Source organism: Lacerta agilis, chromosome 6 (assembly GCF_009819535.1).
Source record: "Lacerta agilis isolate rLacAgi1 chromosome 6, rLacAgi1.pri, whole genome shotgun sequence".
Taxonomy (NCBI): Eukaryota; Metazoa; Chordata; class Lepidosauria; order Squamata; family Lacertidae; genus Lacerta; species Lacerta agilis.
The window spans coordinates 10,242,702-10,268,295 of NC_046317.1; the positions used below are offsets into that span (position 1 = coordinate 10,242,702).

The 25,594-nt window shown below is 45.3% G+C and overlaps 1 protein-coding gene across 1 annotated transcript in view; it reads left to right on the forward strand.

The window, feature by feature from the left end:
• Window positions 1–3,803: 3,803 nt before the first annotated feature.
• The window catches only part of PLA2G4A (phospholipase A2 group IVA), an 84,321-nt gene continuing 62,530 nt past the window's right edge, over window positions 3,804–25,594 (forward strand). Inside the window, exon 1 of the mRNA XM_033151387.1 lies at window positions 3,804–3,868. The gene's annotated coding sequence lies outside the window, so the exon portion shown is untranslated. The remainder of the gene's footprint in view (window positions 3,869–25,594) is intronic.

Consider the following 25,594-nt stretch of genomic DNA (forward strand, 5'->3'; position numbering starts at 1 on the left):
AAACCGATCTGTGAGAAAGAAAGAGCTAAGTCAGTCCAACAGCCAATGACACAAAACCACAAACTAAAGGCCACCTTTGTGACTACTTCTTGTTCAGCAGGATAATTAAATTTAGCATTTGCATTCCTACTACTGAAGAACTGCTATTTATCCACCCCCCATTAGATGTTACCACAGGGATACCTGCACCATCAGTTTCACATTTTCATAAACTCAAAAAGTTCAGGCTACAATGGCCATTGTGTAAGGATGGGAAAGGGTTCAGAAAGACAATGTTATATTGCCAAGAGGATATGGCAACCAATACTCCAGCATCTTGTTTTCCTTCCAAAACAGGTTACTTGTTTATTTGAGCTCTGATTTCAATGAATGCAGCCTTGGTTCTCTACATAACATCACAGACATCTCCTTTTCAGCTGGCAATTTCTAGAGACGGCTTCTTTCGTTTTGTACTCACATACAGAGATGCATGTACAAAATAGCACAAGCGCAATCTTTGATGTGAAGGCCATGCCATTCCTTAAAACGCACACACAAACACACACAGAAAAGGATCAAGAGAACCTCTTAAGTAAATCATTCCAAAATCTTCCCTCTATGGGAAAAGTAAACAATATAGCCCCCCAAAATAATAGTCACACAGATGCACCTAGCATGAAACCTAGGTGTGACTGTTAGCTGTTTCTTCCTTTGGGCTGATCCTGATTGTAACATCATAGATGGCGTCAGGAGGTTGTGTTTGTGTTCAGTCTAGGGTGTCCTCATGCCAAGCATAGTTGCCTTTCAGCTTGATTCTCCAGCAAGTTTGATTTCATAACCTACGACATTTAAGCAGCAAGAATTTTAGAGTCAGGTGACACCTCTGTTTCTAGGGATAAAAAAGAAACCACTAGCTAAATCCAAGCAGGCCTGTCCAGTACCTCTAACTGAAGCACCCTAAAATGTGGATAACCTTCTCTTCTTACGAGGGCAGATTTTGGTAATATATATCATAGGACTATATCACAGCAGTCTACAACAATATGAAAACATAAAACCAAACGTTCACATAGCAAAAAAAAATTAAAATCAAGTTAAAGGCAAAAAGAAATAAAGCACGAATCAAATAGACCATTGTGGTGAGTGAAGATCTACATCAGAGCAAGAGAGGACTAATGGGAGGAATAAAAATTTCCACTGAGATCTTCTGCCCCTGTGGATCCTGCCGCCTCAGACAGTAGCTGCATGGACCAGTAACTCAAAATTGCTGTTTCCGTTTTGTTTTTGCTATGTTAGCAGCTCCAAAGTGATCTCTCCAGGGCAAATGCCTGAGCAGTATGTAAAGGTAAAAGGTAAAGGAGCCCTGGGTGGTTAAGTCCAGTCAAAGGCGACAACGGGGTTGCAGCACTCATCTCGCTTTCAGGCCGAGGGAGATGGCGTTTGTCCACAGACAGTTTTCCGGGTGATGTGGCCAGCAGGACTAAACTGCTTCTGGAACAATGGAACACCATGATGGAAACCAAGAGCACGTGGAAATGCCGTCTACTTTCCCGCCACACCTATTTATCTATTTGCACTGGTGTGCTTTTGAATTGCTAGGTTGGCAGCAGCTGGGACAGAGCAACGGGAGCTCACCCTGTCTTGGGGATTCGAACCACCGGCCTTCCGATCGGCAAGCCCAAGAGGCTCAGTGGTTTAGAGCACAGTGCTACCCGCGTCCCCTCTTGAGCAGTATGTATGGAGGTACTGGGCTACCCAGACGACAAGACGCCCCTCTTGGCCTTGTTGATGTGGACAAAAGGAAAGCAGAGCAAGGAGTTTGGCACCAGCTTAGGGACTCCACACGGGATTTGTGTCAGGTTTACTCCATAGCCTTTTCCTCCCCCAAAGATATCCTGTAAGGCAGCGGGTACAGATTTTTCATTGAGGTTTTCTCCCAAAGCCTTTCTCACATAGCAGCACAGTAGAGTTTCTCTTCTCTTAGATGGGCTACCTCCCCAGCTTGACAAGCTCCACCTGCCCCTCACTTCCCTCCAGAGTGCATGCAGAAACTGCCTTCTTGATCATTGGACCCAAGTGCCAAGTGTCAACAAAAACAAATGAATAAAAGAGAACCTACCCACAGGATGCTGACACCAAAACCTTGGACATAAAAGTAAAGGGACCACTGGCTGTTAGGTCCAGTCGTGGACGACTCTGGGGTTGCGGCTCTCATCTCGCTTTATTGGCCGAGGGAGCCGGCGTACAGCTTCTGGGTCATGTGGCCAGCACGAATAAGCCGCTTCTGGCGAACCAGAGCAGTGCACGGAAACGCCATTTACCTTCCCACCAGAGCGGTACCTATTTATTTACTTGCACTTTGACGTGCTTTTGAACTGCTAGGTTGGCAGGAGCAGGGACCAAGCAACTGGAGCTCCCCCCATCGTGGGGATTCGAACCACCGACCTTCTGATCGGCAAGCCCTAGGCTCTGTGGTTTAGACCTCAGCGCCACTTTCAGAAAGAAAGTTTATGTCCTTCCTGCTCTGTCTCTCCACCTCTCTTCTCCCCAACTTTACACTATATATAACATTAAAGTCTCACATTGAATGTAACTGATCTGTAAAAAGGACTCTTGTAATCTGAAAACAGAGACAATGTATGTTCTTTTGTAACCGAAGAAAATCTTTAATAAAAGCAATAAACGAAACAAAAAAGAAAGCAAGAAGAGAGGGCAGGAAACAGCAACATAGAAAATCTAGTTACAGGTAGGTAGCCGTGTTGGTTTGCTGTAGTCGAAACAAAATAAAAAAATTCCTTCCAGTAGCACCTTAGAGACCAACTAAGTTTGTTATTGGTATGAGCTTTCATGTATGCACACGAAAGCTCATACCAACAACAAACTAAGTTGGTCTCTAAGGTGCTACTGGAAGGAATAGAAAATCTATAAACAGAAAAGAAAATACAATACATTCATTCGTCAGCTTTATTTGAGTGGCAGCTTAGAGGTTCAGGTGAGCAGGGGGGCCAATTTGAATAAAATATTGGGGGGGCAGGTAAGTCCAAGCTTGCATAATGAATCACATGATGCAGCACATGCACACTATTTGAATGGCAATGTCCATCAACTTTGGGGGTTCTCGGCCACCTCAAATATTTTAGAGGGGTTGGGGCAAAGTGACCTCCGCCGCTAGGAGTTGGCTCCTATGAAAGTGAGCCTGGAGCAAGGATGATAATGAACGAAGTGTAAACGTTGGCAGCATCAAGATAAATTCAACAGTGTTGAATTTAAGTTTTGATGGATGTAATAACGGAATACTGAATGGTTTGGTTTATATAAAATACGCAAGGATTTATGTTATGCAAAGTGAACCACTGAAGGGAGGAAGCCATTGATATTTTTGAAGATTAGATGTGTTTGCGCGAGTGTGAATGTGAAGAGAAGGGAACTGGCCCCCGTTTTAAGAAGGTTTTCCTTTGTCTTTTTATTTATTAATTAATTAAAGATTTTCTTGGTTTACAAAAGTGTGTACAATGTCTCTCGTATTTTTTCCATGTAACATTTTTACAGATCAATTTTGGTTGTTGAGACATTAGGGAGAGAAGGGGGAAAGAGGTGGATGGGATGGGGGGGCTTCTCCTTTCCGCAGCCTGAGCGTCTTCTCGCGCCGCCTTAAAGTTGGAGGCAGCGGGCAGCTGATTTGGCCGGGGACTCCGCCCGCCGCCGCTCGGCTCACGAATGGCAATTCTTCCCGGGCAGCCCGCCTGAGAAGGGGAGGAGATAGACCTCAAAAGAAAAAGAGAGAACACAGAGACACACACAGTGTATGCGTGTGCGCGCGGCTTGCAAAGTGGAGATCTGCGCGCCACCGAAGGATCCCCCCTGAGCGCTCCAAGACGGCGCTGCAACTGTAAGTAGGGCAACTTTGGAGAGGAAGGAGGCGCACGGGGCTTCCTTACTGATGTTTGGGTTGGGTTGGAGGTGGTTCGTTCGCAAGAAGATGGGACGGGAAGAAAATAAGGAAGCGCACCGCCCGGTCCCTTAAAAATAACTGGAGAGGAAGGAATGCAAAAATGAAACACGAATTCTGCGATTCTGTAAATTATTTTTACAACAGCTGCCTGGTCCGATTGCGATTGGCAAGGACTGGAGGAGATATTTGGGTCGCCTGGGCAGCTGCAAACGGGATAGTGCCTTGCGTATTACGGAGCTTTGATTTGTTTTATTTGTTTGCATGGGCCAAGGGTGGAGGGTTTGGAAGTTGCATATTATTTTTCTCTCTAGGGACCAAAGAAAAGTGTAGGACTAGGAGTATGTCATTATGGAGCTAATAATCGTCGATTTGTAGTTGGGAGTGTCATCTATTGCAACCTCCCTGCACTGCAGGATTCTTTTGCCCAATGTGGGGCTCGAACCCACGACCCTAAGTCTCATGCGCTAACCTCTGAGCTATCCCCAGGTGCATCACAGCACGTGGTGCTGTTCTCGCGTGCTTCTGTGGGGATGGCTATCAATCGCGTAAAGTACTCGAGCATATAATCCACAGCCTTCCCGGTCGGTTTTCTACGCGAGTGCAAGCCTCTGTAGGGTGGCCTCAGCTTCCCCGCCTGCAAAATGGGAAGAAGCGATTCGATTAAAAGCGCCGTTAACTGATAAAGAGGCAAGCGCACGCATGCCTCGGCTGAAGTAACTGCTGAGCAGGGAGACTTCAGGCCAGGAGGCAAAAGGTTTCGCAACGGCCACGGAGATGTTTTAGCAAACGAGCTGGCAGCTTCTTCATTCGCTCTACGCAGCTTCCTAATGCAAAACGGGGAGGAGTGTGTGTGTGTGGGGGGGGGGGAGCCAGGATTTTTGAGCATGAAATTGAAAATATGCCCAGTGCTGAGAGAGCATTTATGTCATTGAGGCTGCAGCCCTGCACACACTTACCAAGAGGAAGTTAACCCTCTGGAATACAGCAAGCAGTTCTGAATGAACTCACAAGGGGCTGAAGTATGAAGGATTTTTTGTGCGCATGTGCACACACACACGTGCAAATATTGTTTGATATCTGCCTCTGCTTACTCTAGCATCCACATAATTTGTAGGTTGCTTGCGTGTTCTTTCCCTCAGTTTTATCGGTGACCCTGATGTGTCGCATTCCAAGCGTCACTTCCTTCTCCTTGATAAGAAACAGCATGCCATCTAATACTAATATTTGCATTTCTAGGTGCTGCAGGAAATACTCAGCTTGGGTTTTAGGAATAGCGTGCAAAAGAGTTTTAGTGCCTAAGATCTCGGTGTGGAACGTAGATTTTCCAAAGTGCTTTCGGTGCAGGGCTAAACCCAAGCCAAGATTGAAACAAAATAAAAAAATTCCTTCCAGTAGCACCTTAGAGACCAACTAAGTTTGTTCTTGGTATGAGCTTTCGTGTGCATGCACACATCTTCAGATACAAAGATGTTCGGCCTTATAACCTAAAGAGCTCTAGTCTCTGTGGCAGGCCCCTCTGAAATAATTGTGCATTTTAAATTTATTTATTTTAATTTTGTCTTTATGCCACCTGTCCTCCCTGACCTACATTGTTCCTTCCTCTGCTCACTTTTTCCCTCACAACAACCCTGCGAGGTAGGCTAGGCTGAGAGAAAAAGAGATTGGCTGAAGGTCACTCCAAGTGGGCTGTTTCACAGCTGAGTCGGGATTTGAAACCAGGCCTCCCTGGTTAGCCAAGTCTAACCCAGGGATTGGGAGCAGGTAGATCTGCTGGTAGATCTCTAGGCGTTTTGCAGTAAATCAGCAAGGGTTTCTGACTCCCATTAATTTAATAATACCAAGTGAAATGGCAAGTGAAAACAAAAACTGAGCCTTCTGCTAATTGCTTGTCAACCTTTTTGTACCTCTCTTTACTGCAGTTTTATGAATATAAGTTGGTTGCCTTTGGCCAGTCCTTTTTGCACTTCCACTGACCCGTTTTGGAGTTTGGTTCTCAAATCCCCGATCTGTTGCAACTCTAAAGTTGATTTGTACTAATACACTCAGGTTATTTTGCTGTATGCCTTCTGGGATGCAGTAGAGGAGTGGCTCCGCCCCCTGTTTTTTTTGGGGGGGGGGGAGGCAGCTGGCTCTGATTGGTAGATATTGGTAGTTTAAGAAGAAATGCAAAGTAGGTCGCATAACCCGAAAACCTGCCCACCCTGCTCTAACCACAGCACCACATTGGCATAGGTACCACTTCTAAGCTTATGCTAGTTGCACATTTAAAAGCACAGCTGCTGTTAATTAATAGGGTGATGCTGGGATAATGAACAGAATCAACAACTGTATCCATAACTCAGGGATGGGAAATCGGACATCCTTGGACCACAGCTTCCATCTTTCAAGACCATTGGCTATATTGGCTGAGGCCGACCAAGAATATCTGGAAGGCCACAGGTTCGCTACTCCAGGGATGCGGGTGGCGCTGTGGTCTAAACCACTGAGCCTCTTGGGCTTGTCGATCGAAAGGTCGGCGGTTCGAATCCCCGCGACGGGGTGAGCTCCCGTTGCTCGGTCCCAGCTGCTTCCAACCTAGCAGTTTGAAAGCATGCCAGTGCAAGTAGATAAATAGGTACCGCTTCAGCTGGAAGGTAAACGGCGTTTGCGTGCGCTCTGGTTTCCGTCACAGTGTCCCGTTGCGCCAGAAGCGGTTTAGTCATTCTGGCCACATGACCCGGAATGCTGTCTGTGGACAAATGATGGCTCCCTCGGCCTGATAGTGAGATGAGTGCCACAACCCCATAGTTGCCTCTGACTGGACTTTACCTTTTTTTTTTTTAAACTCCAGCTTACTTTTCCTGTTTTACACAGTTTATAAAACCTCTCTTTAGCGTGCTTGAGACTAACTTATAAATAAAAAGGAGAAGACTATGGTCTTTGGGAGTCTTGCTTCTTAACTTCGAACAGTTGTTGTTGGCATGGTAATAAGGACATTCCTCATATGCTCTGGGGCATTTTGTTCTCTGTTGTTGCCGTCCGTCTGCCTCGAGGGACAATGCAGTGCGCCTCTGGGAGTGAAGTCAAACCAAAGTGACCTCTCCGGGGCGCAAGGCTGGGTAGTGTGTGTGGAGGTCCTGGGCTACCCCCTCACTGATGTGGTCCAAAATAAAGCAAAGGAAGACATATGAACAGCAGCTAAATCAATACAGGCTTCCTCAATCTCTGCCCTCCTGGTGTTTTTGGCCTACAACTCCCATGATCCCTAGCATGCAGGACCAGTGGTCAGGGATGCTGGGAACTGTAGTCTTACAACATCTGGATGGCCGAGGTTGAGGAAGCCTGGATTAGAAGGTGTGGAAGGATATGTAGCACAACTAAGAGTAAAAGGGAACCCATGGAGGGAGGTGCGGGGAAGACAAACAGTGTAGAAGGATAATCCATTGTGACATGGATGTACTAATTTATTGTAAAAGCATAAAAAAGGGAAAGCAGAGCAAGGCATTTGGCACCAGTTTGGCTGCAGGAGTTGCCAGAAGTAGGCATACAAGAAGAGGAGGAGGAAGAAGAAGAGTTTGGATTTGATATCCCGCTTTATCACTACCCGAAGGAGTCTCAAAGCGGCTAACAATCTCCTTTCCCTTCCTCCCCCACAACAAACACTCTGTGAGGTGAGTGGGGCTGAGAGATTTCAGAGAAGTGTGACTAGCCCAAGGTCACCCAGCAGCTGCACGTGGAGGAGCGGGGAAGTGAACCTGGTTCACCAGATTACGAGTCTACCGCTCTTAACCACTACACCACACTGGCTCGCCTCTACAAGGAGCTATCCAACTGTCTTAGGGACTCCACTCCAGATCTGCATAGTGTTTTCATCTCCCAAAGATGTCCCACAAGGCGGCGGAGATTTAGGACCAGAGTTTACCTTCTCCCAGATGGGCTACCTTCCAAGGTTGATGAGCCCCATCTTCCCCTCATTTCCCGGTATGACATGTGCTGAAACCACCTTCTTGACCGTTGGACCCACTATTGGTCTCGTCCGCTCAGTCTGCTGCAGCCTGTCTTTGCACACAGGGGAAGTTCCTAACTCACCAAGAGCTTGAGACCCATCGGCTACCATCACCTGGTTTAGCCGGCCAATCAAAGCGGTTCCAGGGATGTGGTTGCTGTCACATACTGGCAGCCTCCAGATGCCACAGGTGAGAGCTAAGTGCATGGTGGGGACCAAAGGTGGTCAAATTCCCAACCTTTACACCCCATTTTGTTCTCCCAAGTACAGACAAAAACTGCTTTATTTAAAGTAGCGGGGACAGCCGCTAGCTTAGATGGTTAAAAACAAATTACTGGGCAAGTTCATGTAAGGTTAGGTCTGTCAAGAGGTATTGGTCATGGAGGCTAAAGATAATCTGTGTTCAAAGCAGATTTTAGTGGCAAGTAACAGTTGAAGGTTGTTATCCTGATACTTTGCTTGTGGCTGTCTTGGAGGCAAAATGGTGATGGACTAGATTGACTTCGGTTCTGACTCAGCAGAGATCCTGTATGGCAGGTTGTCTGGGCTTGTCTCGAGCTTCTGAAACCTAACTGTTGTCCACCTCTGCCCTGAGAGTTGCTTTAGGGCCAGGGTGGATAAAAATCAATGATTTTAAAAAAATAATGATCAGATTTTTTTTAAAAAAAAATAAATTGGATTTTTTTAAAATTTAGATTGGATTTTTAAAATAAATTGCTTTTTGGGGAAAACTCTTTCTAAAGATAGTTTTCTATTTAAGTTACATTATAGTCCAAAGGCTACTCATCAGGAAACAATGATTTGTTCAAGTTTTTCATGTGTGCTAAAACTCAGTCTAAGTTTTGGTTTAATTGTTTAACCACATCAGTTAACAAACATGGATACATATGCCATAATGTTATTGTTTTAGTTAAATAAATTGTTTAAATTGTTATTAATGAAATGTTTATTTTTCTCCTCTCAATAAAGTACAGCAGAAAAGTTGTTAATAATAATAATAATAATAATAATAATAATAATAATAATAATAATAATAATAATAATAATAATTTATTTGTACCCCATCCATCTTGCTGGGTCTCCCCAGCCACTCTGGGCGGCTTCCAACAAATATTAAAATACATTAAAATATCAGATTAAAAACTTCCCTAAACAGGGCTGCCTTCAGGTATTTTCTGAATGTCAGGTAGTTTATCTCCTTGACCTCTGATGGGAGGACGTTCCACAGGGCGGGCGCCACTACCGAGAAGGCCCTCTGCCTAGTTACCTGTAGCTTTGCTTCTCGCAGTGAGGGAACCGCCAGAAGGCCCTCTGCGCTGGATCTCAGTGTCCGGGCTGAACGATGGGGGTGGAGATGCTCCTTCAGGTATATAGGACCGAGGCCGTTTAGGGCTTTAAAGGTCAGCACCAACACTTTGAATTGTGCTCTGAAACATACTGGGAGCCAATGTAGGTCTCTCAGGACCTATGTTATGTGTTCCCGGCGGCCACTCCCAGTCACCAGTCTAGCTGCCGCATTCTGGATTAGTTGTAGTTTCCGGGTCACCTTCAATGGTAGCCCCACGTAGAGCGCATTGCAGTAGTCCAAGCGGGAGATAACCAGAGCATGCACCACTCTGGCGAGACAGTTCACGGGCAGGTAGGGTCTCAGCCTGCGTACCAGATGGAGCTGGTAGACAGCTGCCCTGGACACAGAATTAACCTGCGCCTCCATGGACAGCTGTGAATCCAAAATGACTCCCAGGCTACGCACCTGGTCCTTCAGGGGCACAGTTACCCCATTCAGGACCAGGGAGTCCTCCACACCCGCCCGCCTTCTGTCCCCCCAAAACAGTACTTCTGTCTTGTCAGGATTCAACCTCAATCTGTTAGCCGCCATCCATCCTCCAACCGCCTCCAGGCACTCACACAGGACCTTCACGGACTTCACTGGTTCTGATTTGAAAGAGAGGTAGAGCTGGGTATCATCCGCATACTGATGAACACCCAGCCCAAACCCCCTGATGATCTCTCCCAGCGGCTTCATATAGATATTAAAAAGCATGGGGGAGAGGACAGAACCCTGAGGCACCCCACAAGTGAGAGCCCAGGGGTCTGAACACTCATCCCCCACCACCACTTTCTGAACACGGCCCAGGAGGAAGGAGCGGAACCACTGTATAACAGTGCCCCCAGCGCCCAACCCCTCTAGCCGGTCCAGAAGGATGCTATGGTCGATGGTGTCAAAGGCCGCTGAGAGATCCAGCAGAACTAGGAAACAGCTCTCACCTTTGTCCCTAGCCCGCCGGAGATCATCGACTAGCGCAACCAAGGCAGTTTCAGTCGCATGACTAGTGATTTAAATCGATTTAAATCAAATCCACCCTGTTTAGGGCAAATAATTCTTTTAAACAAGCGCAACCAAAACTGCATACCTGATAGACGGAAGTGGCGGATCCAGTGAAATTGCTTTTTAGGCAGAATCCTGCATTGAATAGGTGAGGCTCCACTTGAAGAGATTAGATCTCATTCTTAGACGGATTAGAGGCATTATGCTGGAAGAATTCTCGGGACTGTGCACGGGTGTGTGTGTGTTTGTGTGTGCAAGCATGTCTAGAACACTGAAGTGGTTAAACAGCTATTCCCTCTTCCCATGGGATTGTGGGAATTGTAGTTCCGTGAGGGGGAGGTCTTGGGCATCAGTACAAAGCAGCATTTCATGTCTTCGTAGAAATCTGTGGGTGAGAGCCACAAATTGCTTCAACCTCTTCTTTGCTTCCTCAAGGAATCTTGTTTAAGTACTGTACGTCATTGTGCTGGCATAGGTTTATTGTCTGGTACAAAATGCAGCCTTAGGAGTATTATTTATATTTATTTAAAGAGGACCGGAGGGTGGCAACATGAGAACGGGGCCTTCTCTGCAGTGGCTCCCCATCTGTGGAATGTTCCAGGGAAGTTCACCTGACGCCTCCATTATAGGCGTCAGGCAAAAATGTTCCTTTTTAACCAGGCCTTTGGTTGATCTGATTTACATCCTATGCCCTTTTAAAATGTGTTATTTTTGTGAGGGGCTATTGGGTTGTTGTTTTTATTATGTATTTTGTGGTTTTGTACAGTGGTGCCTCGCTAGACGAAAAACTCGCTAGACGAACGGCATTCGCTAGCGGAAGGCTGCCCCGCAAGACGAAAAAGTCAATGGGGCTGCCTCGCAAGACGATTTTTTTTTTCCGTCGCGAAAACTAGCGGTTTGCATTGGTGCTTCGCTAGACGAATAATTCGCTCTACGAAGACACTCGCAGAACGAATTATTTTCGTCTAGCGAGGCACCACTGTATCTTGATTTTATTCTGTGAACTGCCCTGAGACCTCTGGGTATAGGGTGCTATATAAATTCAATAAATAATAATGATAATAATAATAATTAATAATAATATTTATTACATTTATAGAATCATAGAATTGGCTCACAAGGGTCAACTAGTTCGACTCCCTGCAATGCAGGAATCTTTTGAACCCGCAACCCTGATAATAAACTTTATCTTCTAAGGATCTTAATGTGATGTACATGGTTCTCCTCCAAACTTCATCCTCAGAACAACCCTGCGAGGTAGCTTAGGCTAAGAGATGCTGACTGGCCCAAGGTCACCCAGTTAGCTTCCTGGCTGGCTGGGGATTCAAACCCTGCTCTCCCAGGGTTCTGCTCTCCCAGACTAAGTTGCACATGCTGTGTTAGATGTGCAGTTTGCAGCCATGCCTGTCGGTTTGTTTGTTTTTTTACTTTAATTAGAGGAAGAGGAGGGGGGTTGTCATTGGACCAGCGCCGGCATGCAGGGGACAGAGGTGTAAGCCTCAAACCTGTTCAGGTGGGTGGAATTTTTGTCCTGGATGTGTTTAGATGGGATAAGCCACCTCTTCTGCCAGTCTCTATAGGTCCCAGTGATTGTTGGCTCCAGTCCAGTGCCTGTAATTAAATAAAGTAAAACACAGATGTTTTTGCTTACTGCACAAATTAAAGTTAGCACCCAGTTTGGCCTTTAGTGTCAGCTGTTCAGTAATGTTCAATTTATGTGGGTCAGTAATAATCTCTCTCCCCCTTCCCCAACCCCATCTCAACTCTTTTGAGGACAGTACAGCAATTCAGTAGCAGAGTAGACTAGACAACACAACACAACACAACACAACACAACACAACACAACACATTATAATATTTAACATGCATTTCGCTTCATTCAATATGGTCTTCATTAAAATTGACAGACTCAATGGGTTGGGGGTACTTTTTTTTAAAAAAGTCATCTAGGCTACACTGTGTTGATCTGTAAAAAAAGGAATATTGATAACTACGTTTTTTATAAAAAGCTTCCTTTCAGTTGCCTGATTCAGCTCTTTCGCCACTGACTTGAAGCAGTTTATTGTGAAATATGAAGAGAAGCAGCAGGATGATTCTATTAAGAAAGAGTCTTACAAAATTTCCTGCTACGTAAATTATTTGTGAGGGAGAGAAAGATCTCGACAGCAACTGCTGTTGGCGTCTCAAAGATACCTAGTAGTTTAAAGTACCGTATTTTTCCATGCATAAGGCGCCCCCATGGACATCACCTGTTTTGGGGGACCCAGATTTAAGAAAATGGGGGGGGGAGATGGCCCAGAGTATAAGACGCCCCCTAAAATTTGACATTAATTTTTAGGGGAAAAAACTAGTCTTGTACATGGAAAAATACGGTACGCTCACAAGTTAGGTGGAGAGCCAGTGTGGTGTAGTGGTTAAGAGCGGTAGACTCGTAAACTGTGGAACCGGGTTCGCGTCTCCACTCCTCCACACGCAGCTGCTGGGTGACCATGGGCTAGTCACACTTCTCTGAAGTCTCTCAGCCCCACTCGCCTCACAAAGTGTTTGTTATGGGGGAGGAAGGGAAAGAAGAATGTTAGCCGCTTTGAGACTCCTTAGGGTAGTGAAAAGCGGGATATCAAATCCAAAACTCTTCTTCTTCTTCTTCTCTCTTCCTGGGATCACCCCTAAAGCCCAAATGGTGTCCTCCTCCTCCTCCTGCTTCGCATATAAAGCTGAATGTGCACAAGTTAAAATCACAAAAGTTGCAAACTTACTGTATACTAAAGCAGTGCTTCTAAAAAATTTTTTTGAACTGCCTCCACCAGGTTGCACTGTCTTCTGCAAGGGTCAGCAACCTTTTTCAGCTGTGGGCCGGTCCACCGTCCCTCAGACCATGTGGTGGGCCGGAATATTTTTTTTGGGGAAAAATGAACGAATTCCTATGCCCCACAAATAACCCAGAGATGCATTTTAAATAAAAGCGCACATTTTACTCATGTAAAAACATGCTGATTCCTTGACCGTCCGTAGGCCGGATTGAGAAGGCGATTGGGCTGCATCCAGCCCCCGGGCCTTAGGTTGCCTACCCCTGGCCTTCTGGAATTGCCTCCTAAAACTCTGATGAAAGTGGGAGAGTACTATAGTCAAACCTCGGTTGTCGAACTTCATCCGTTCCGGAAGCCCATTCGGCTTCCGAAATGTTCGACAACCGAGGCACGGCTTCCAATTGGCTGCAGGAGCTTCCTGCACTCAAGCGGAAGCCATGTTGGACGTTCAGCTTCCGAAAAACGTTCAGAAACTGGAACATTTACTTCTGGGTTTTTGGCGTTCAGGAGCCGAAATGTACAGAAACGGAGGTGTTTGGGAGTCAGAGTAAGTGGCGGAGGAAGGGGAGTGCGGGCCTCCACAGGTGTCATCACTGAGGTGGGTGACAATATGACAAAAATAAGAACTGGAAGACAGAAGAATAACCATTGATAGAAGAATGGCAGATGAAAATGATGGACTATATGGAACTTGCAGAAATGACCAGGAAACTCTGTGACCAGAGGGATGACGCAGTGGAAAAAGAATGGATGAATTTTAAATTGTATTTAAAGAATCATTGTATGATTGAAAGTTAGATATAACTGGAGGATAAATTAGGTTATAGATTATAGGTTATAGATAAGAAGATAGGTGATTAAGATTTAGGATGATAAGGATTAAAATAAGATGTTAAGATTAATTAATTAGGCAATGTTATGAAAGGAGGTTAATAGGTATAGGTTTTTTTTAATGAATTTTGGTATTTATAAAGTAGAGTTGTTATGAATTTAGGAAGTTACGAAAAGATAATTTGACAAGGGACGCAGGAGGCAGGAGGAAGTCCTACTATGATGTGAGGAAGAAATATTAGTTATAAGAAATATGTATGTTATGTTTTGTTTTTATTAGTTGTTTATGTAGTTGTGTTATGTTGATGTTTTTCTTGTTAAAAAAATTATTTAATAAATATTATTTTTAAAAAACCAAAATGACAAACATATGAGTTTTTAAAAATATTTTTTTTAAAAATGGGCTCACGAAACTTTTCAGTTCAGTCAACAAACGTAACGAAATGTGGCGGGCACTGGGAGCCACACCGCGGGGGCTGGCACTCGCCACAGGACCTGCAATGTGCTCGAGCCACGCCTCTCTCCTGGGAGTGACGTGGTGGCTTGGGCGCCTGCAGGCTCCGCGCTGCCTGAAACGGCAGTGTGGGACTTGCGTCTGACCTCCGCCTCTTCCTCAGCCGCCCTACAGCTGAGGGGGAGGCGGCGGAGAGGCTCCATGCAGCTCGCCCCGCCCCCGGCTGCGGATGCGCAGGCCGCACCCGAGCGGCTAGCTACGCCACTGGTCGGGGTTTGACTGCGCTATATTACAGAATCAAACTGGTTCAGCCGTCATCGAGGAATTGCAGTTTGGGGTGTGTTTTCGGATCTCTGATAGATCATTCTCAGTAACCGTGCCAAACTACATTTCCCAGGACACCGTGAGAAAAGCCGTGACTAAAATTGGTATAAAGTTGATACAAGTTTGTCATGTAGATGTACGGAGGGAGATCTTTCAGTTCTTTCTCCCAGAGGAATTGCCCCATAGTTTTAGAAACTAGGCACTAAAGAAGAGATGTCTTAAAAATATATATATCTCTAAATCGTGGAGTTCTTAAATTTCTAAAAAAAAGTCATAAAAGGAAAAGCAGCCCACCTGTCATTCATCTGCTGTCATACCGCTGTCAGGTGATTGACAGGTGGACAGGACCACCCGCCTGTCAAAGATGGGCAGTGTGGATAGGATTGAACCCCTGCCCATTAGTGGATGGGTGAGAGACCAGTCCTGCTTTCTCCAGAAAGAGAGTTTTGTATGGGGAGCAAGTGTGCACAGTAGAACCAAGCAGGACTCAACCCTCTGACCATCAGGTGATGTCACCTGATTGATAGGTGGTAGAAGTTCTGAAAAAAAAATGGCTGCAAGGACCAAGCTGGAAACTTGGGCAGGCCACAATTAGCATGTGGACTGAGGATTCTTCACCCGTGTTCTAGCCTTTGAAATGCACTCCCACTTCATTCAGCAAATTCCTCTATGTTTAAATGGCCAGACTAGACCATTTTGGAGTACAAAACTTTTACCTACGCATAAAAAAATGGCTAGTATCGGTCTATGCCTGGCACAGATACTGAGTGCTTATAATGTAAAAAAGAGCACTTGAAAAAATCGAGTGTGATGCAGCAGCTAAAAAAGCCAATCCAATTCTGGGCTGCATCAATAGGAGTATAGCATCTAGATTAAGGGAAGTAATAGTACCACTATATTCTGCTCTGGTCAGACCTCACCTGGAATACTGTGTCCAGTTCTGGGCACCACAGTTCAAGAAGGATACTGACAAGCTGGAACGTGTCCAGAAGAGGGCAACCAAAATGGTCCAAGGCCTGGAAACGATGCCTTATGAGGAATGGCTTAGGGAGCTGGGTATGTTTAGCCTGGAGAAGAGAAGGTTAAGGGGCGATATGATAGCCATGTTCAAATATATAAAAGGATGCCATATAGAGGAGGGAGAAAAGTTGTTTTCTGCTGCTCCAGAGAAGCGGACACGGAGCAATGGATTCAAACTACAAGAAAGAAGATTCCACCTAAACATTAGGAAGAACTTCCTGACAGTAAGAGCTGTTCGGCAGTGGAATTTGCTGCCAAGGAGTGTGGTGGAGTCTCCTTCTTTGGAGGTGTTTAAGCGGAGGTTTGACAGCCATCTGTCAGGAATGCTTTGATGGTGTTTCCTGCTTGGCAGGGGGTTGGACTGGATGGCCCTTGTGGTCTCTTCCAACTCTATGATTCTGAGTCCTTTATTTGTCTCAGTCGCTATCAAAAGCAGAACATACCTGGCGGCCAGGTATGTGGTGCAATCCTTTACACCTTTAATCAGAAATAAGTCTTGCTGCGTACAGTGGTGCTTACTTCCAAGTAAGTGTGCATAAAATTCCAGCCTAAGAGTTTCTGGAAATGCACTTGTCAATTGGCACTGTGCCACAAGGTCCCATATCTGGCTCTCTGCTAAGCAAAATAAATAAACCGTTGTGTTCATGTGATGCCAACCTCAGCTCTTACTGTGTAAGGAAGTGGTACCAGTCTGTGTAAAGGAGCTGCAGTTGATTTGATCTTTAGTAATAAACTGCGGAATGATTGCTTTGTAGTAGCCCTAGGTTACAACATGTTTCAACAGAGCTGCCTCACCTTCCTTCACATATCTTATTATCACTCTTCTTTTATTTTACTGATCAATTGAATTCTATTTTTATCCAGATGCACTGTGCCAAGAAGGAACGAAAAGCTTCTGTTAAGAGGCAAGGGTCTGGTGTGCCAGTTGAAAGATTCTATTGAAAGCTTGTTTTTAGACAATCGTAGAGGTAAAAATGTTCTATAAATACCAGGTGCAAGATAATTCCCCATCTCCATGCTAAGATTTGATTGGTTTCCCTCTCTCTCCGTCTCTAGCTGTTGTTGGAATCCAACGTCCATCATCCCTAGCTAGCAAGACCAGTGGTCAGGGATGATGGGAATTGTAGTTCGACAACAACAGTTGGAGACCCAAGTTTGAGCAACTCGGCTCCATAGCCATTTACAAACTCACTAAGTTACCATGTGGGTGAGAGTCTTAGCTCCATGCTGCTTCTTCACCAGTTCAGACCCATTCCAACTCTTTGAAGGAGACTATAGGATGCGGGGAACTGTTTTTTATCCGTGGAGGCTACCCACATATTTCGGAAACTTGATACAGTGGAACCCCGGGTAACGCGGGCGCGCATAACTCGAATGCACATAAGAAAACCCGGAAGTCGCATGATTTGAGCGCATCTGTGCATGTGTGAAGTGCGCAGAAGCGTTCTGCGCATCCAGCGGTTGCGGCGCTGTGGAAAACACTTCCGGGGGGGCGGGAGTACGTATCCCGAAAGTACACAACACGGAGCGTACGCAACATGAGGTATGACTGTACTCTAATTTTAAAAAGGTTCTAAAATGTGCACAGAGTCGGCGTGTTTAGAAAAGGCACTCCACGTCACACAGTCGCCTTTTGTGAATGGAAAGACAACTGCACTGGGCATTGGTTGGACGACAGAGCCAACTGCATCCTCACTGCACCCCTTGCATAATAATTTTGCCGGAGAGTGAATGCCTTTCTTGCGAGAGAAACATGAGGTGCAAGTACTGTACAGAGTCCTCATTTCTCACAGGAAGTTGCCTCATACCAAGTTGGGTCATTTGGTCACTAGCTCTGTAACATGTGCACTGTTTTAGCAGCGACTCTCCCAAGATTTTTTGAATTATGGTGCTGGAGGAGACTCTTGAGAGTCCCATGGACTGCAAAAAGATCAAACTTATCCATCCTTAAAGAAATCAGTCCTGAGTGCTCACTGGAAGGGCAGATCCTGAAGTTGAGGCTCCAGTACTTTGGCCACCTCATGAGAAGAGAAGACTCACTGGAAAAGACCCTGATGCTGGGAAAGATGGAGGGCACAAGGAGAAGGGGACGACAGAAGATGAGATGGTTGGACAGTGTTCTCGAAGCGACTGGCATGAGTTTGGCCAAACTGCGGGAGGCAGTGGAGGATAGGGGTGCCTGGCATGCTCTGGTCCACGGGGTCACGAAGAGTCGGACACGACTGAACAACAACAACAACAACTCCCAAGATTCCGGACAAAGTTTTCCCCAGCCCTATTTGGCGATCTCAAGGATCGAACCTGGGATCTTTGGCATTCAAATCACTGTGCTTTGCCCCTGTGCTGCATCTCTTCTCATCAGGCCACGTTGACACAGTTAAGATATTTTCATATCACCATTGTGTGGTGGCTTCCATGTTACGTTACGGAGAGCCTAACTCAAGTTCTAGACGGGCTGAAACTTTTTGATATACGTGGTTCCACTTTCCTAACTGGTTTGGTTATAGTTACTGGTAGGTAGCCGTGTTGGTCAGCCGTAGTCGAGACAAAATAAAAAATTAAAAAAATTCCTTCCAGTAGCACCTTAGAGACCAACTAAGTTTGTTCTTGGTATGAGCTTTCGTGTGCGTGCACACATCTTCAGAAACACTGAAACAGAAGTCACCAGATCCTTATATATAGTGAGAGAGTGGGGAGGGGTATTACTCAGAAGGGTGGTGGTAATGGCTGATAGGTGTGGTAAACCTGTTGATGACTGTTAACGACTGCAATTGGTCTTACAGGAAAAAGCAAGGGATGAGATGGGTAAAAATATAATGAGATAAGAATCCAATGTCTCTATTCAGACCAGGTCTCTCCATGGTTTTAAGTTTGGTAATAAGTTGCAATTCAGCAACTTCTCTTTCCAGTCTGTTTCTGAAATTATGTTGGAGACTTCTCTTTTTCTGAAGCATCGATTAGCTGCAGTTTAAAGACACCCGGATACAGGAGTGTGAACATGAGCTTCACGCATGCTTAAGGTTTTGTTCGAGTTGCTGTGTTTTGAGGAAGGGATGAGGAATTGCACATGTGAACCAGATCTGCGTCACATTTTACACTGGCTGCCTTGTTTCCCAAAACAACGTTGTTGTTTTTTTCCTATGGAGGAAATTCATTTGCCTCTTCACATCAGGGGTGGCTAATCTTTTCCTCCCCAGATGTTGCTAGACTACAGCTCCTATCATCCTTGACCATTGGGCATAGTGAGTGGGGCTCATGGGAGTTGGAGTCCAGCAGTATATAGAGGGCCACAAGTTTGTAACCCGTTTCAAGCAGAAAAAGCTTATTGTACTTGTTTTGAAAAAGTTGCACCCTTTGATACATTTTAAGGTGTCAATACTTTTTGGTCCTTCTTTGTGAAGTTGATTACGTGTACAAAATATATTTAGGCTTTGTCACAGAGACAGATCTTGCGAGAAAAGAGGAAACGCGATTCGACATATCCCTCTGTGTGCTAGTGAATGGTACATTTGGCTTGGATTTGTGTTCAGATTTTAATTATGGGCTGATGCACAGATTTTATGGAGGTAAACTTGGGTTTGCTATTTCAAGTGTTTGGATTTCTACCGACTTTTTATCGCTGCTGTTGAGTTATATCTTGCTGCCGTTTTAACATTAGATTGTGTGGCTCCCAGTCAACAGTGTGATGCAGCAGCTAAAAAAGCCAATGCAATTCTGGGCTGCATCAATAGGAGTATAGCGTCTAGATCAAGGGAAGTAATAGTACCACTATATTCTGCTCTGGTCAGACCTCACCTGGAATACTGTGTCCAGTTCTGGGCACCACAGTTCAAGAAGGATACTGACAAGCTGGAACGTGTCCAGAGGAGGGCAACCAAAATGGTCAAAGGCCTGGAAACAATGCCTTATGAGTTACGGCTTAGGGAGCTGGGTATGTTTAGCCTGGAGAAGAGAAGGTTAAGGGGTGATATGATAGCCATGTTCAAATATATCAAAGTATGTCATATAGAGGAGGGAGAAAGGTTGTTTTCTGCTGCTCCAGAGAAGCGGACACGGGGCAATGGATTCAAACTACAAGAAAGAAGATTCCACCTAAACATTAGGAAGAACTTCCTGACAGTGAGAGCTGTTCGGCAGTGGAATTTGCTACCAAGGAGTGTGGTGGAGTCTCCTTCTTTGGAGGTCTTTGAGCAGAGGCTTGACAGCCATCTGTCAGGAATGCTTTGATGGTGTTTCCTGCTTGGCAGGGGGTTGGACTGGATGGCCCTTGTGGTCTCTTCCAACTCTATGATTCTATGATTCTACATGGTTTCATTGCTAGCTGCCTCGAGCTCTCTGGAAGCAAGGCTGGGTTTAAGTGTTTTAAATAAGTATGTTGTTCTCTGACTTAAGTTGTAGTTAGACCAGATCCATTGAAACCGGTGGTTTCAGCTAGTCACAATTAACTTTAATCCATTGGTTTCAGAATGTACTGGAAAATATATATATGAAGGTTTATTGTTTGGATCACATTCTGCATTAAGAAAGGTAGATGCAAAGGGACTTGACAGGAAGTCGGATGTGTGGAATTATATTTTTGTGAATAGGAGGGTATGCATGTTTATGTATATCTGCATGTATGTGTATATATATATATATAGAGAGAGAGAGAGAGGGGGGGGAGGGGTGTTTCTTTTTTCCTTCCCCCCCTTTCCTTCCCTTTCCTTTTTGAAAGGGGATCATTTAAGATACAAAAGACAAAACACAGTTAAGACAATGTTGTATGTAAAATTTTATTTTGTAACGTTATACAATAACAGCTGGATTAAGTGGTTCTTCTTTGTTAAACTAAAATAATTAATAAAAATTATTCCCAAAAAAATCCATTGGTTTCGGCATGTCTATTTTGTGTATGACTTGGTTGGATTCTGCCCATAATATAAAAAAACATCTGCTCAGCTGGGATCTGTAGCTGCTGCAAGGAGACCAATGTTACATTGTGCTCCTTGGTTTTTTTTCCCTTTTTGTTGGAGATGTTAAGTTTAGCCCTTTGTTCTTTGTTTGCAAATATTTGCATCCATATGCAAAAGAAGTAGCTCAAACTGTATCCCTGTAGCTCCATTTCCCAGAGCCAGAACTCTGGAAGTTTCGTCCAAGTTGTTGATTCCTTATGGAATCAACAAAATAAATTACAAACGGTGATCATTTTAGGCTTGTCCAATTGACTTGTGATCGCCAGTGCGTGGGTCCTTTTGGACTTGGAAGAAGGCAGATCAGGGACAGGATGGGGTGGAGGAGAACAGAATTGGGGCATAACAGGGTGTGCTTGGTCACTGCCTGTATTCAGACTATAAATATTGACACATTTATAGGCTGGCATGAAAAATGTACATTTAAAAATAAAAATAAAAATATTTATTTGGTTTTTCAGATTAAATTTTTACAGTCATTTATCGAACATAGATCATAAAAACCGGATTCCAAGGAATCTCCTGGACTTCCGTCCTCCCCTTTATGGGTCCTATTTATTAACCATTTCCTCCTGCATCTTTTATGGTGATCCAAATCTTTTACATCTCCATTATACCCAACATTCTCTATTAAACAACAAGTGATATTCCAATCCTACTAACGATTTTAACTGTTTACAATGGTCTTTAAGATAAGTTATAAATTCCCCCCATTCTTTATTAAAATTGTGGTCTTCCTGATTTCTGATTCTTCTGGTCATTTTAGCCATTTTGGCATAGTCCATCAACTTCATCTGCCATTCTTCTCTGTTAGGGACTTTATCTTCTTTCCATCTCTGGGCCAATAACATCCGTGCAGCAGTGGTCAAGTACATAAATAGTCTTTTCTGCTCCCTTGGGATTTCGACACCTAGAATTCCTGAAAGGAAGGCTTCGTTTTTTTTAAAGAAGAGGTTATTTTAAACATTTCCCCCCCAACTCATTATATATCATTTCCAAAAATGAAAAAAAAAATACATTTTGGGGGGAAATGTACATTCTTGGTGTGACACTCTTGTGGCAGTATGGCCTGTTTTTGTGGCATGTACAACAGCAAAGTAGTATCGTTCCTGGGGTAATGTGCAGAAGGAAACATGACAGCCTCCATTGGCAATCTCTACTACTTCTTCCCACAATGCTTCAAGACCACTGGTAATGTTGTGTAATTCCCAGTGGGCATGAGGTGGCGAGGAGGTTGCAGAAGTCTAGTTAGCACCAACTCTGCTACCACTGTGTTGGAGTAACCTGCTCCAACAGGTCATGAAGGTCGTGAGGATTTGGAGGAATTGAAGCAAGTTCAGGGCTGAAGAAGCGATAGGCAGCTAGAGGAGCAAAGGCGGCCGAAGCAGCAGAAGGTGGCCGAAAATAAAAGAGACTGCAGTCTAAACTTGTAGTGCACTCACTGGTAGCGAGCGAGCTCTCCGACACCTCAAACAGAGGCAGGGGCTATTTATTAGCTATTCATACAACGTCATCAGCATAACACCAACCAATAACAACGCAGCATAACAAGCCATTCCGGGAGGGAAACAGCCTCAGGAACCGTTAACCTAGAGGCTTCCTCGCGCGCTTTTGCTGGAGCGGAGGGATCCCGACTCCAGCTCTGTGATCCTGGCCGGATCTTCTTTTTCCTCCTGCGCACGGCAGCATGGAAGGATCAGCACGGCGGAAGGCGCCAAAGCGTATTCCCACACCACTGCTTGTGGGGAAGGTCACTAAAAAAAGAAATGAAACAGGTACAGCAGACACTACAATATATTTTGCATTGAAGAGCACATGAGGGGTTTGTTGTATAGCCCGGTCTTTCACTACCACATGCACACCAGACCAGCCCCACTGGCCAGCATGTTCAGGGGCCATGTTCAGAGGCCCTATGCACATCCATTTGTGTGTGTGTGTGGAACTCCTTGACCCAGTTACTGCATGGGTGTGACCCGTTTGTGCCTGTGATGACTGTGGCAGGTCGTGTGTACCTCTGAGAGAGTTCTGATAGGCTTCCTCTCTGTGACATGAGGGCAGCTGGGCCAATCGCTAGCATACAATTTTATTGTAATCAGCACCACAAAATTGCAACTCCTTTCTCCATTGTGGTATAGAATAATTTTACAGTGGTACCTTGGTTGTTGAACTGCTAGATAGGTCAAGCATTAACACCTTGCAATCAGATGTAAGCTTTTTACCTGCTCAGGTTTAGTGCGGTCCTCTCTCTTTCTCTTTCATTTTTTCAAACATTTGCGCAATAATCTCAAATATTTGATTATCAAATATCAACCTCAGAAATCAAATACCTTGCTTCATAAGTTGACTTCCCACCCTCACCTCCACAGTGGTTTTTATCCAAACCTTTTCTACTGCATTAAATCTTTATCTATTACAAAAAAACTTTGACAATTATTTTGTCATTCTCCTTCTGCTGCTTTTTATCTCAAATCCTGCCTGTGATTTCATTTGGCTGTAATATTTTTTTAATTAGTCCATCATTTTTATCTCTTAATTTCAGGTTTGCCATTACTTTCAAAATCCACTCTTCCTTTGTTAGAACCTGCTCTTCTTTATTTTTGTGCATATAATATTCTAGCTAATAAGTAAAGAACTGCACTAAACCTATCTCTTACTGCATTTTAAGACATTCATGTACTTGCTTAATTATTCACATTTCAACATGGTGGTTGCCTAATTGGTTTCTTAGCCAACCAGCTAGGCAGCTCTTTGTTGTTGTTCAGTCGTGTCTGACTCTTCATGACCCCATGGACCAGAGCACGCCAGGCACTCCTGTCTTCCACTGCCTCCCACAGTTTGGTCAGACTCATGTTAGTAGCTTCAAGAACACTGTCCAGCCATCTCGTCCTCTGTCGTCCCCTTCTCCTTGTGCCTTCAATCTTTCCCAACATCAGGGTCTTTTCCAGGGAGTCTTCTCTTCTCATGAGGTGGCCAAAGTATTGGAGCCTCAGCTTCAGGATCTGTCCTTCCAGTGAGCACTCAGGGCTGATTTCCTTAAGAATGGATAGGTTTGATCTTCTAGCAGTCTATGGGACTCTCAAGAGTCTCCTACAGCTCTTAAGGTAAAGGGTAAAGGGACCCCTGACCATTAGGTCCAGTCGTGTCTGACTCTGGGGTTGCGGCGCTCATCTCATGTTACTGGCTGAGGGAGCAGGCGTACAGCTTCTGGGTCATGACTAAGCTGCTTCTGGCAAACCAGAGCAGTGCAGGGAAACACCGTTTACCTTCCCGCCGGAGCGGTACCTATTTATCTACTTGCACTTTGACGTGCTTTCGAACTGCTAGGTTGGCAGGAGCAGGGACAGAACAGCGGGAGCTCACCCCATTGCAGGGATTCGAACCGCTGACCTTCTGATCAACAAGCCCTAGGCTCTGTGGTTTAATGCCAAGCGCCATCTGCTCTGCATTTTAAAGTATGATAATCTGAAGAAACCTTCTCAGACATTCTCGTTTCCAGCACATATTTTTTAGGTGGATAAACGATGTGTATAAATGCCAGCAATCTCTATTTTCGAAGATTTTCAAAAATTGGCAGGTATTGTGTGTTTGAACGTGCCAGGGATCTTAGTGTCTCTGTGTAAAATGTGCATATTGAGTTGCATTGTAAGGTTTTGCCTAGGGTGCCAAAATACTACAGGCTGCCCCAGGGAATTTAGTAACAAGTCTGGGCCCATGCCGTGTGGCTCCTCAGTTCCTGTTGCTGCAGTCAGTAATAAACACTACTGTACATAGTGCTGATGGCAGAAGCAGCCAAGAGCAAGTTGAAGCCAGCCCTGCCGTATTTCGTAGGAGATTTTTGCAGCAGCAATAAGCCCTTGCTACCTTCCCCTTTTAACTAAAGAATGAAAAAGCGAGTGCTGGATTGCTCATCATTTGCCAGATTTAAAGGTGGCAGCCTTATTCTAGCTGGCTGTTATAACAACCCAGCCCCTTGTAATCCACAATAGCTGGGGCTCTTCTCATCCCAGAGGTATGTGTCATTCTTGGATTACACAATTTATGGACCATTTCGCTACAAAGCGTAACCATGATTCAGCCTTGAGGTTAAAGCTTGCGTCTGTCGGGTAGGGTGGGGGAAGCCCCCTTCCCCCCCCCCCGTCACCATTTGTAGTAGATTTCCCTGCAGATGTGATTCCTGGCACGATGTGATTTTTGGAGAGGAGTCAGCAAGTCAGCCTTTTACAGGTTTTAAAAAACAAGGCAGCGGATAAACTTCCACATGTCACCGATTTCTTCCGGTTCTCTTTTTGCGGGGGAGGAAAGCGAGAGGAATCTGAATCGAGTTTTTACGTGCTCCGTGAAGTTTAACCGTTGCGGACTTTGAGGAAACAGAATGCTGTCGTTTATAGAGCAGAGAGACAAAAATGAAATTGGCATTAACGAAATGTTGGGCTAAGGCCTGAATTTTTGCGTTTTGATCTGTCCTGTCCCGAGGATAAGCATGCTGATGTGATGATATGTGAGAAAGAAGAAAAGGGGGCGGGGCGTCACGGCGCGTGTGGCGTGACATCACGGCGCATCGGATGCACTGCATGCCCGGAATTTCCAGGCATGCATAGTGGATCCGAACTGGCGAGCACGTGATGGTTCAGGCAGCCACACGACCTGCCGCTTGCTCGCCACGAGAGCAGCGCCAGCCCAGGTGCATCTGGCCGGCGCTGCTGCGAGGCGCGAGCGAGCGGTGGGTCAGGCAGCCCCATGACCTGCCGCTCGCTCACCATGGGAGCAGCACCAGCCCAGGTGTGGGGGGTGACATTCCCCGGCCCCTCCCATGCCGCCCGGCACCCCGTCAGCTGCTCCCGCGAGGCAGCGAGCGAGCGGCAGGTTGGACAGCCCCACGACTTGCCACTCGCTCCCCGTCTCCCCATGGGAGAGCGGGCAGGGTGCTGGGGGGCATGGGAGGGCCTGGGGAGTGTGTCACCCT